The sequence below is a fragment of the Ambystoma mexicanum genome, chromosome 3q (assembly GCF_040938575.1).
Source record: "Ambystoma mexicanum isolate Mex_15411 chromosome 3q, UKY_AmexF1_1, whole genome shotgun sequence".
NCBI classification, from domain to species: domain Eukaryota; kingdom Metazoa; phylum Chordata; class Amphibia; order Caudata; family Ambystomatidae; genus Ambystoma; species Ambystoma mexicanum.
Genome location: NC_090926.1, coordinates 899,453,660 through 899,466,610, shown reverse-complemented (window position 1 = coordinate 899,466,610; position 12,951 = coordinate 899,453,660). Strand labels below are relative to the sequence as shown.

The 12,951-nt window shown below is 45.7% G+C and overlaps 1 protein-coding gene across 2 annotated transcripts in view; it reads left to right on the top strand.

Moving 5' to 3' along the window:
* Positions 1 to 12,951, top strand: part of CACNG5 (calcium voltage-gated channel auxiliary subunit gamma 5) — a 589,250-nt gene that overhangs the window by 439,983 nt on the left and 136,316 nt on the right. The gene's annotated exons all lie outside the window — the stretch shown is intronic.

The window sequence follows — 12,951 nt, the reverse complement described above, 5'->3', positions numbered from 1 at the left end:
AGAAAACAGGACTGGATTTGTCTTTGAATTGCAGATTTTGTAAGTGTTAATCTACTCTGGAAACACTGAAGCATTTGGTTCGGAGTGCCCAAACTTGACTGAAATTAGAATGTCTCATTTTAAGTTTGTAGCACCTGAAGGTTCCATTTGGTTGGGTGGAATGATTTGGTCAAGACTTATGTGGGGCGACAGTGTCCGACAGTCCCGGGAGGATAGCTCAGCAGCATTGTGCTCGCCTTTGACAGGTTCGATCCCCGGGTCCGCGCTTAGAAACCTCTGGGTATTAAGCATGTTATAAATACGCAACTAAGAAACATATTCATGTAACAGTGCCTCGATGCCCTGAGCTGTGTGAGCGCTTTGAAAATGCAAAAATAAATTTCAAAAATTAAATAAATTATGGGACTATACAGATTCCTTATGAACGTGTTCAAGATTATTGAAGAACGATTGTAGAGTAGAGTAGTTACTTTAATTTAGTTTTGTGTTTCTTGCTTTCTCTCGCTTTTCTCTTTCTTTTTATATTTATTGTATGTATATGTTATGCATTTCTTTTAATGTTTTTGTCTAAGGTTTATTTTACAAACCAAAATAACAATTTTAAAAAATAAGAAAATCCATCTGAGTGTATGAAGCCATGCATGTAGGAATGAGCTACTCACCCATTTTAAATTTGTGCATTCTTTCCCTTGTGCAAAAATGATCTGGGAATGTTGAGATGAGGGAAGGATGCCGTATGGGTAAACAAGGATGCCTGCTATGGGAGACAAGGGCATTTTGGTTACCCTAACATGTCCAGGTGCTGTGCGCAGTGACCAGATATTCTCCAAGATAGCTCTGTGCCTTTGATTTGGAATGGAATTGTGATTGATTGGAAACTAAAACATGATTTACAATGCAAGTAGATTTTGATATAAGCACTTTGACAGTCTCTTTATTGCATACTCTAATTTCCCTAAATAATTTAACATGCTTATGTGTAAACTCGTTTAACAAGTACATCTTGGTGAGGGTTACATGTGATTTTACCAAATTAAAAAATAACGAAAACTTATTTAACTAAACATTTTTACGAACAAAATATTTATTTCTTTTTAAATTTGGGGGGGGGTGTCCTCCCAAACCCCTGTTTCCCTTTCTTTATAATCACACCCCAAACCCCTCCCCATCCGCTTTAACCCCTTATCCACACCCCATATATATATTTTAAAAAATGTGGTATTTTCTTAAGCAAAAATATTTAGAAAAAAATGGTATTTGTTCATTTTAATTCAGTAAAATCGCTGCATACCCTTGGTGACTCCTCCTAGAGCGCCCAAAAGCTCACACAACTCTATGAAGTTTTGATTTGACTAGAGCAAGAAGAGCTATAACATACAATAAATACAAATGATACATGAAATAATGTTACTGGCCAATTAAATTCAAAGGAATGTTAAAGGCTTCCACAACACCCAACTCAGCTTTTCACAAATAGCATCTCTCTAAAGGGCCAGTGGCCCTGCCTTTGAGTTCAACACTAAATCATTTAAAAGATTATGAGATATGCGTCAAAAAAACATACACATTCAAACGAGCTATCACATGAACATTGTAATATCCAGACAATCGCAATTCTAATTATAGTAAAAGTATATTTATAAGAAACTGCTGAAAGATACAAGTTGCAAAAGGATATAAGAATTTCCCAGCATGAGAAAGTACCAAAATGTGCTTAGTTAGGATTTGGCTTTGAGAATAACAGATCTTTTAGAAGAGACTTTACAAGTTTATGGGGTGGGGAGGGTAGTGTTATTTGTATTTTTAACATGCAATATATGTTTTATCTGCTGAGCAAAATTACTGTTTTACTTCACCTTTCCTTTGGAACAAATCTCTAAAAGAGGAATTGGTTTGCAGGCTATATCCAGCAAGCGCTTGCAGTGAAAAATGTTCTCTTGTTTTATAATAATTCTGTGATGATCTGCCTTCTGGCAAGGGTGTGAAAACCCTTTAAAAAAATGTATTCTAAAATAAAATGATTCATGCAATTCCAGCTTTGAAAGCGAAATCTGCTAATCAGATTCCCCTTTCATAAAACTCAATGCACCCATGCTTTAGGTGTGTCTGGGTCCTGCTGCATCAGTATCCTGATTCCCAGCGCCTGCTCTACCAGTGGCACAGAGCAGGTTCAGATCCACAGGTTCCCTCTTGACAGCTGCAGTGTCATCCACAATTCTGCATTTAAAATATGCACAACTGTTCAAAAACAACATGACCCTGAATATGTTGTCCTGGTGGCACAATAGAAGCCATACCCGAGTTAGAGTATGGTGGGCAGCCTCTTTCAGAGATATCTCAGCCACATTAAAATGATTTTGCACATGTGTCAGTCCTTTGGGCCCAGTTCAGCTATGGAAGGATTATGTGTATTCCTTCCAGACAAGGCTCACCACTGTCCACTAACAGGCCTAGTCTTGGGGAATTGATTCTCCTTGTTCCTTGGTGAGGGTAGATAACACCCTTTCCCCAGAACAGCCACTCGACAGGAAGCTGACCAGGGAACAGAAACCAATAGGCACACCCATTCACAGAGAGCCAGGCTACTCACCAGGGGGCTGCATTTCTAAATGCCTTTGATCCTAGTCAGTGGAGGGGGTGGAGTTAGTCTGATACAGAGAGGGGACTACACAGTTTTTGGAGTGTTCTGCCATCTTGATTCTCTCTCCTCCATTTCCTTTGGAGCAAAACACTTTGGGTGTGACTTTGGGTGTGACATCAGAAGGGCAAAGTCCACTAATTTCATTGTTGAACCATCCTGAAGGTTTTGTTTGATCCTGCTGAGAGCAGTCCTCTCTAAAGTCTTCCAGTTGCAAGGTGGAGGCAAGTGTTAGAGGGCAGATACCAGCTCTGTCCCTTAACTATTCCCAGGCACCATTGGGCCTGATCTGCTGATGGAACAGGACCTTCCTCTCTGCCAGCCTCAGCGGTAACCAAGATCTCAACGTGTTGGAGGACCCCTGCAGTTGTGTGACAGCCTCCCCGGTGTTTGAGAGCCAGAGAACAAGGGCCCTTCTTGTTCCTAAATCCCTAGAGTGGGACTCACAGCAACCCAAGAAGTGACCTGCTTCCGGAGCAAGGCCACCTCTCTGCCAGCACAGTCCATGTTGGAGGACCCCTGCAGTTGTGTTCCAGCCTCCCCCATGTTTGGGTGCCCGGAAAAAGGGAGTCATCTTGTCCCTGAGCCCTTGAATTGGGACTCACAGCACCCTTAGAGCTAAGACAGCCGGGATCCTAGTGTTTTCCGCCATTGAACTGCTTGGAGCGTGGTTCAAGAACTGTTCAACACATTTGAACCAGCAGGACCCTCCACTGCTGCCTTTTGTTCTTTCCCGATCTTCACACAGCACCAAGAAGTCTGGTTTGACGCTGCTGATGTACCAAGAGGTGCTGCAAAGAAGGCACTATTGACTGCTAACTGCCCCCTTTGTCCATTTGTCGGGCCTAGAGTTTGGTTAGGTCACTTTAAATCCTTATTTGCTCACAAGTGAATATCCTTTTTCAAGAACATTGTTGCTTTTGCTTGCTTTTTACCCCTGATTCATTACCCAGAATTCTGCATCTACTATCTTTGCTTATCCTGTGTATTTTCCTCAGGAGTGGGTTTTGTGTAGTGTTTTTCCAGTTAGTTATTATTGAAAATGGTTTATTTAATTAAAGGCTATATATTTGTATAGAACCTTGGACATTCCTTTATATCGGACTAAAATAATTCTGAGTTTTGATTTCAGCTGAACCACATTCAACTGAACTGTAGCCTTCCTTCGGCCCATGCTACCACAAAAGGCGAAGGAGGTATATCTCTTGACTGTGCCTGTTTTACCTTTATGATTGTGTTGGCTCTTGGTTTATAGATGTGTGAGGGCTGAGTGGGCGTTTTAGCCTCTACTCACCCTTGTACTCCGGCAGTACAGAAGTCAATTAATCACAAATACACAGGTTTAAATACTATAATACCGCACAAAGTCTTGCGGTTATACATCATAACTCTCCCTTTTATTAATTAGTAGTAACAAACGAAAATAAAAACTACCCATAACTCCCCCTTCTCCTAATCGAAAGTTCATCTATCCTGATCTTGAAGTATCCATTAACTAGTCCTTCCTCTAATCCCTCATATTCTTTTCTCTCTGCTTAATTTCATGTTTACAAGGTTATTTGTTGTATGCTATTTGGTTGGATGACTACTGCTTTTGAGCGATCAGCGGGTTAGACTGGTAGGGGAGAGGCGCAACTTCTCTCCTGCTGACTATAACATCTGGGCGTTGACAAAGCACTCAAATTACCTGTTTCCACATATGAAAAGGAAGCATTCGGTATTCTAATGGGAAAGCCAAACGGAAGCTCTGGCGTGAGCCTGCTAGGTTAGAGGAAAGAACCTTAAGGCTTGCAGTGACTACCTTCGGCAACACAGAAGCAGACTTTGGTAATATAATCTGCTGACCCCAGATAAATACATTTCTGGCTAAAAGATCAATTCATGTTTGAGGATATAATTTTCAGATGCAGAGGGGAATGAGACACCCAGAATCCGGGCGCAGCTGGTACAGATAGGATCCATGGAGCGCCTTTTAAGATATGAAGTAAATGATTATTCTAGTAAGGAGAGACATACTTCTGTTAACAAATCTCTTTCCCAGTCTTTGGGTAGTGTCATACCAGTAGCTATTTCGTCCCTTTCCAACTCCATGGTGCCTCATTTGAAAGGGCTTTAGTCTGACATTGGCTCGCTGGTATAATATGTGTTAACCCCAGGGAGGTGTTGAATGATATAGGGTCTTCTTCTCTTCCCCGATAAGCCCTCCCTAGAAGGAAGCACCTGCAGCATGGGGGAGCATGTTGCACATTTCCTAGGCCTGACAACCTTAAGTCCAAGAGGAGATATTGACCTGATGTCCCGCTGGCACTTTCAGGGCCCTTTGTTGAGGAAGAACACCACAGCTAGGCTAGGTAGGCTAAAAGAATAGGTGCCTTACCGTCTCCAGGAGATGATTCTGAATATGCCTCCCACCTTTTTCCAGGGGAGGATCCTGAGGTGATAATGTGGCTTTCACTGAGGAGGAGCAAGATCTGGAGGTGGTGGATTTGAATGTGCCAGGTTCGCCAGGGCTTTAGGAAGCCAAGGTTTGACCCAGATCGGGTGATGCATGCCTAGGAGTGGGCTTCCTTTGAGAAGGTTACATTTCTTAAAGACACATTTCTCAAACATAAGGTGTCTTTTGCTACCATAAGTAAAATGAAGGCAAACTGTCTCCGGCCTTTTACACTAATTCTCCTCCCAAGCACTTTCCCCCTTCCCTCTCTCCTGCACTTGCACGTTCTCAATGTCACTGGGCCTAGTAAGATCGTTGTTTTTGTACTCCCTTGTTCCCCTCCCTTGCCTCGTTGCGCTCTGAAACAACTGTGTATGAGCGCAATATTAATAAAATATCAATATCAATACAATATCAATAATATGTCTATAGTCACTCCAGTGGTAGATTGTAAAGCTAGTATCTTTTTCACAAAGTATGGATGGGATCTATCCAAGGAAGTTGATGGGGATTGCCTGGCCCGTCAGGATACACTTCTGAACACTTCAGCTCCCTGAATTAAGTTCCTGGATTTCGCAGAAGAGGCTACCTTTCTGGAGAAGAGTTTTGACCCCTCAGGGATAAGCAATTGAGCCCAGCGAGCTTTATGTTTTCTGGGGGTTGCAATGCTACACTATTCAAGCTGGATTCCTCTTTCACAGAAGAAAAGAGCAAATGTGGCGGGTAAACAACTTTGGGACCTGGAATGGCACAGCTATTTCTTTCTTCCACCCCAGATCTTTGATTCGAGAGGTTGGGGGGACAATAAGTGGTTCGCCTTTGATTGGCAGAGGGTGGTCTTGGCAGAAGTATCAATGACATATGAATTTTTTGGAGATTTTTGCAGACTCATGCAGTCAGCAGTTTTGCCAAGAAAGGTTCTCACTACGTCGTAAGTCTGCTAGTGGCCAAAAATAGGTGGCCACAAAGTCCGTTCCCTTTCAGATATGGAAGTCAGCTTCTGGAATTTGTACCTCCATTACCGCATAAAAGTGAAGGACATTTTTTTCCCGGAACTAGGAAACCTGCCAGCTGATTATTGTTCCTGTCATTGGACAGATTTCGGTAATTGGCATCTCTACACATCCGTTTTTCGTCACCTACAGTAAAAGGTGCGGCTCTTTCCAGATGAGTAGTTTTGGATCCATCTACACCCGCTCCCCAGAGTTTTCAGATGGAGGCCTGATCCTTTTGCAGTGGCCACTATCCCCTTCTTTCAGGTTGTCAGCCGGATGTGTTACATGATTTGCTTCATTTCTCCATGATTGCATGAATGCTTCTTGAAGCCAGAAAGTAGCATTGCTCCATAGTACTGGTGACGCCCTTCTTGAAGGCCCAGGCGTGGTTCCCGTTAGAAATTGACAAGTCATTGTATTTTCCAACAGTCCTCCTGATTAGATGGTCCACTAGAGGCCTTTCTAGACCTGCTGTGGGTCCATTTAGGCAGTAATTGTTAACATGCATCCTTAAGAATGCGCCTAGAATAGCATAGGTGTTTGGTGAGATGGGAAATGTAGTTCAATTGGTATATGTTGTGGCTTTGTTATCTGCAATGCATTTTCATCACATAATTAATGTCCACATATTTTCATCATTCAGTGGATGGGAGTCCTTTGGGGGTAGGGGGGAGTCATCATTTGCCCTGTTGATTGCTTTGTAGGGGGTGTTTTACATTTGCTCTCAAGCCTCGTTATTTGAAATTTAGGGGTATGGGTGGTAATCTTATTTTATCACTGTTTCAAGAATGGCAGAGAATTATCATCTGTCCTTAAAAGGCATTTCTGATGCAGATGTGTTTGGTATCTTTTTGTAGGGTTTCAGATGTCAGGGCCTTGCTGTCATGCATGCGCCATGGGCACATCCATTTTTGCTCCATTTGGTCTTTACTAATTAATGATTATGGTCATCTAACTACGCATACCAAAATGCACCTGGCCGCAAGCATTGTTTCCTGGCCGTTCCTATTGGATTTCTATGGAACTACACCCCCCAGAAGCCTTAGAGTCTGGTCCTGCTTCCACCAGCCCAGGAACAGAAAGGGCGGTGGCCGATTGCCTGCAGGTGTGATTCGCCAGGTGAAACCAATTGGCCTGCCTCTGTGCTGGGCTAGGCAGTATATAAGGCTGCTGTCTGCAGTGGCTCAGCCTCTTGAATTGAGAGTCCTTCCTCCACCTTTCGCGAGTGTCTTCGGATCCTTGTATGCTGTTTATCCTCACTCCTGCTGGGACCCTGCCTTACAGCTTGTTACACCCTGCTGCCTACAGCCCTAGCCTTTTGGGCTCCCCGCCTTGTTGCTTGCTCCACCCTGCTGCCTCCAGTCATTGCCTTCCAGGCTCCCTGCCTCTCAGCCCCGCTCCTCTGGGCTCTCCACACTGCAGCGGATCACGCTCTGCTGCCTTCCAGTCTCCGCCCTTGCCTTGCCGGGCTCTCCACACTGCAGCGGATCACGCTCTGCTGCCTTCCAGTCTCCGCCCTTGCCCTGCCGGGCTCTCCACCACGCTCTGCTGCCTTCCAGTCTCCGCCCTTGCCCTGCCGGGCTCTCCACCCTGCAGCGGATCACGCTCTGCTGCCTTCCAGTCTCCGCCCTTGCCTTGCCGGGCTCTCCACACTGCAGCGGATCACGCTCTGCTGCCTTCCAGTCTCCGCCCTTGCCCTGCCGGGCTCTCCACCCTGCAGCGGATCACGCTCTGCTGCCTTCCAGTCTCCGCCCTTGCCCTGCCGGGCTCTCCACCCTGCCGCGGATCACGCTCTGCTGCCTTTCAGCCTCCGCCCTTGCCCTGCCGGGCTCTCCACCCTGCAGCGGATCACGCTCTGCTGCTTTCCAGCCTTAGCCCTTGTCCTCAGGGCTCCCTGCTTGCAGCCTCCTCTCTCCGGCTGCCTTTGCCCTTGTCCTCTGAGCTCCCCGCTTGCAGCCTATCTCACACCGGCTGCCGTAGCCCTTGTCCTCAGGGCTCCCTGCTCTGCAGCCTGCCTCTCTCCGGCTGCCTTTGCCTTGTCCTCTGGGCTCCCTGCTCTGCAGCCTTCCTCACTCCGGCTGCCGTAGCCTTTTTCCTCTGATATTTCTACCTTACCGTCCCACTCTTGTGGGCTTACTCCTTGCCTTCCTGCTCCTCTGAGCGCTCCACCTACCTTTCTGTCCTCTGTTATCATATCCTGTTACTCGACTTTCCCTTCCTATCCTTCTGCTAGTTTGCTATCATCTCCTTTCCTGGATTTGTCTGTTGTATCTTCTCTTGTACTGTTTGTAGACCCTTTGTACAGAGCTTGTCTGCTGGTTCCCATCAGTCAACCTCTGCCCCTTCCCTTGTCTCGTTTCAATATCACAGACACCCATAGCTGCTGTTCCAAGTTATGAGCAAACAGCGTGGGACTCTGTTATAGCAAACTGTGCAGAAGGCTAGAGTATTTCCAAGGTTCGTGGAATACTCTTTTCCTATTCTGCATACACCCCAAGAGGGTATTCACTCTATACCTTTTCCCTTGCTACTCTTCCCTATTCTTCACTCCCTTTCCTTTCCGCGGTGTGTGTTCCTATCTGTCCACTTTATTTCAACACCCAAACTCGTCTGGGTGTCTTGTGCCACTCGTATTAGAGTGCCATCCCTGACAGAATGCAAGAGCCAAAAATGTCTTATTCCATTGGCCGGAAGGGCACACACAGACCAAAGATGCTTCCCTTTCGAGTTAAGAAACCTTTGCATAAACCTATGGTTTCCCTAAGGACAGCAAACAAGAAACTTAGTCTAAAGGACAGTCTCGCCTTAGAAAACAAAGATTTACAAGCACGGTATTATACCCACTGGCTAGCTGACCCTTCTTCCATGTACAATTATTATGACATTTGCGACTATGATCCGCAGTCCTTATCTGTTGCAGAGCTACAGCAAGATAATGAATTCTTACAGATCTTATTAGACCAAACAGTGGAAAACTCTCCTGCGTCTTCTGACAAGCCTGCTAACACCGTAACAGCTAAGGACATATCACTCATTGTGAGAGAATCTAAACCAGAATACGCTGTTGCCAGTGTAATATGCGCAAGATCAGTTTGGCAAGCTCCCCAGAATGCTGGAAAACCTTATTCGACAGGACAAGGCAGTTATTATCCTGAGGTTTGTGCATCTGGTTCCGGGTACAAAAGACCTATACTAACCATTGGTTGTCTTAATACTTCCACAGTATCTATTAACCACAATAACCCTAAGGTCAGTCTTCCCATTGCTACAACCACATTTTCTGCCACACCCGCTTCTGAAGCTGTAGATCAAACTAATGATACTTACCTGCTACACAAGAGCAGGAGCCTGCTACACTGGAGAGCCCGGCAGGGCAAGGGCGGAGACTGGAAGGAAGCAGAGCGTGATCCGCTGCAGGGTGGAGAGCCCGGCAGGGCAAGGGCGGAGACTGGAAGGCAGCAGAGCGTGATCCGCTGCAGTGTGGAGAGCCCGGCAAGGCAAGGGCGGAGACTGGAAGGCAGCAGAGCGTGATCCGCTGCAGGGTGGAGAGCCCGGCAGGGCAAGGGCGGAGACTGGAAGGCAGCAGAGCGTGGTGGAGAGCCCGGCAGGGCAAGGGCGGAGACTGGAAGGCAGCAGAGCGTGATCCGCTGCAGTGTGGAGAGCCCGGCAAGGCAAGGGCGGAGACTGGAAGGCAGCAGAGCGTGATCCGCTGCAGTGTGGAGAGCCCAGAGGAGCGGGGCTGAGAGGCAGGGAGCCTGGAAGGCAATGACTGGAGGCAGCAGGGTGGAGCAAGCAACAAGGCGGGGAGCCCAAAAGGCTAGGGCTGTAGGCAGCAGAGTGTAACAAGCTGTAAGGCAGGGTCCCAGCAGGAGTGAGGACAAACAGCATACAAGGATCCGAAGACACTCGCGAAAGGTGGAGGAAGGACTCTCAATGCAAGAGGCTGAGCCACTGCAGACAGCAGCCTTATATACTGCCTAGCCCAGCACAGAGGCAGGCCAATTGGTTTCACCTGGCGAATCACACCTGCAGGCAATCGGCCACCGCCCTTTCTGTTCCTGGGCTGGTGGAAGCAGGACCAGACTCTAAGGCTTCTGGGGGGTGTAGTTCCATAGAAATCCAATAGGAACGGCCAGGAAACAATGCTTGCGGCCAGGTGCATTTTGGTATGCGTAGTTAGATGACCATAATCATTAATTAGTAAAGTCCAAATGGAGCAAAAATGGATGTGCCCATGGCGCATGCATGACAGTATGCCCCTCTCCAGGCCCCTCTCCAGGCTCCCTGAAGACCGACCTGTAGGAAGAGTGTCTGTTCCACAGTACAAGAGTCTTACTCCAAAAAGACACATCATGAGGCACCAGAAACGAGTTGTAAAGTGAGAGTCTTGAATGACGGAGCCGGTACCAATGTTCTGAACCTTGGATGTAGAATTCAGAAAAGATGAAGTCTTTGGAACACAGACCCCAACTGTGTGTGCATGAAGAGAGGAACTGTGAAAAACTGCTGCAGGCTCCAAGATAGATTTTTCCTTGATGGGCAACAGTATGATGCTGGAAAGTGGAGCCATAGGTACAGCAGAGTTGGTAGCTTTAGGAAGGTTTTCCAAGACATCCGAAGTAGTAATGACAACATTAGGGTTTGCCATAGAGAGTTCAGAGGATACAGCAGCGGTGAGATCTTGGATGGCTGTAGGGGGTATCAAGGCTGTAACAACTAGGTGTGAGGGAGCCATGAGAGAGCCAGCGGGCTGGAAAACACCTGAGACTGGTAGAGTAAAGTCTGGCAGTCTTAGTGCTATAGATATACCAGCAGGAACAACTGGAGTAGTAGTTTCAGGATTCATAATAGCTATTGCGACCTCAAGATCTGTAGTAGGGACTTCAGGAGTCTCAAATGTGTCCGGGGGTTTTGGAACCACAGCAGTAGGCAGATCATGAATAGCAGTTGGAAGTTCGAGTGATATAGCAGCTACAGACAGATCAGGTGTTGCAACTACTGGTAGATCAGGTACCACAACCACTGGCGATTCAGGGGGTATCGAAGAAACAGAAGATGTTAATTGCTCGAGAGTGATTTCTGATAGCACAGCCTCACTTTGGCAAGCCCCGCTTGCCACTTCCGCATGCTCGGTGTGAACTGTGCCAGTCTCTTCAGCTGCCATTGTCATTGCAGAGGAGGTTGTAGGTGTGGGTACTGGACGATAGGCAAGGGTGAGGGCGGAATCATCCTTTGACTCAGAAGGATTTTCAATCAGTGGACCACCCTTGTCTTGCGGTGTAATGACTGTGTGCGTGATATGACCCATCGGAGGAGTTAATTCTTTTCTATCAGTACAACAACCTGAGCTTCTGCGGCTGGAAGGTGAAAAAGCTGTGTCAATCTCTAGAAGGGATACATATGATATATGTAGGTCTTCCATCTGCTTGGTAAATGTCTGTATACTTTTCTGTATGGCAACTCCAGGCCTTATCATGTCGATCTCTAAAGATAAGATGTCAGGTGTTGGACATAGAGTCAAAAGGTCTGGTGACTTGTGTCCCTTCATAAGATTCTTGTGATACAAATAAACAAAGTCATCATAAAGGTCTTCGGTCTTTCTTTTAAGTCGTAGGAGTTGCATTTTATTACTTCAATGTTACAAGAAACATTAGGAGTTTTTACAATTCTTATGAGATTCTTTATTAAATAAAATAAAATGTTCTATTAGATTCAGGGTGTGAATTGAATTTTTTCATCTCCGATTCTGTGATGTGGTCTGTATCAGTGAATTTGTTGGTTTTTTGACCACCGTGGTATTTATGGTTTAGTCTTGTCTGTTCACCTAAACAAGATCCTATACTTCGGTCTCCTAGTTGCTTTATGTATATAATTGTTTCTCCCAAGCACGACCGTGTGTATTTTTTCGCTTGGAGTCCCTCATTTGTTTGGCGACAAATCTAATGAGCAGATCTTTCACAGATTTTATAGTATGCCTGTCAGACATGGTATTCAGTCTGTGATTCCATTGCTTTGACTATGCATAATAGGAAGCCTACATGCTATGCCATAGAAATCTGATTATTTCTGGTGAGTGAGTGTGTATATGTACACACTACGGAGAGCCGATATTCTACTGATGGCAGAGGTAAGCATGATCCCACCCTACTAAGTTACCTTTTCCTTGACTGCCCTCAGCACCTGAGGCATATTCCAGACCAGATTCAAAATTAATAAAAAAAGAGAATTGTTAAGCATAAGACTCTCCTGCCTTCCGTTAATAGAATCCTGATTCTCTCCATTCCTTTCCATCTTCTGAAGTTGCCTATCCATAATCCAACCCTGTCCGCAGTCCCCTTCCTGATGTCCTACCTAAAGTAACGAGGTCTACATTTAACACTTCTTTCCTGCCACCTGACCTCATGGCATCCCAGTTCCTTGTGCCTCCACCTGCACATTTTCAGCTTACTGCCAGTGTTTCTTTCCTTTGCTGGTAGGTTGGACTCTGCATTGTAGTGTTATTATGCCTCTTTTCGTAGACAGGGTAGGTACTCAGTTCCCCTTGCTGTGTTTACTGGTGATGGTTTGTATCTTTTTTATGGTTTTAGCACATGCAGGTAAGTGTCTGGGAGATCCCTGAGATTTATGACCAATGAATTAATCTGAATTTGTATTTGAGTGCAGCGTTTGTATTAATGGCCTGGCTTTCTGACAGAGAATTGACATACGCCATTCCATTTCATCACATAGTAACTGGTGGACGTGCTTCTAAGCACCACAAGTCAATGCAGTAAGCACCGGTGCTCACAGCTTTACTACTCCATTTCAATTTCAGCTTAAAATGTCATGGTTTTCTGGTACTTGTAATGTTTTGGGGGCACGCTCAGTTTCATTTTATTGCTTGA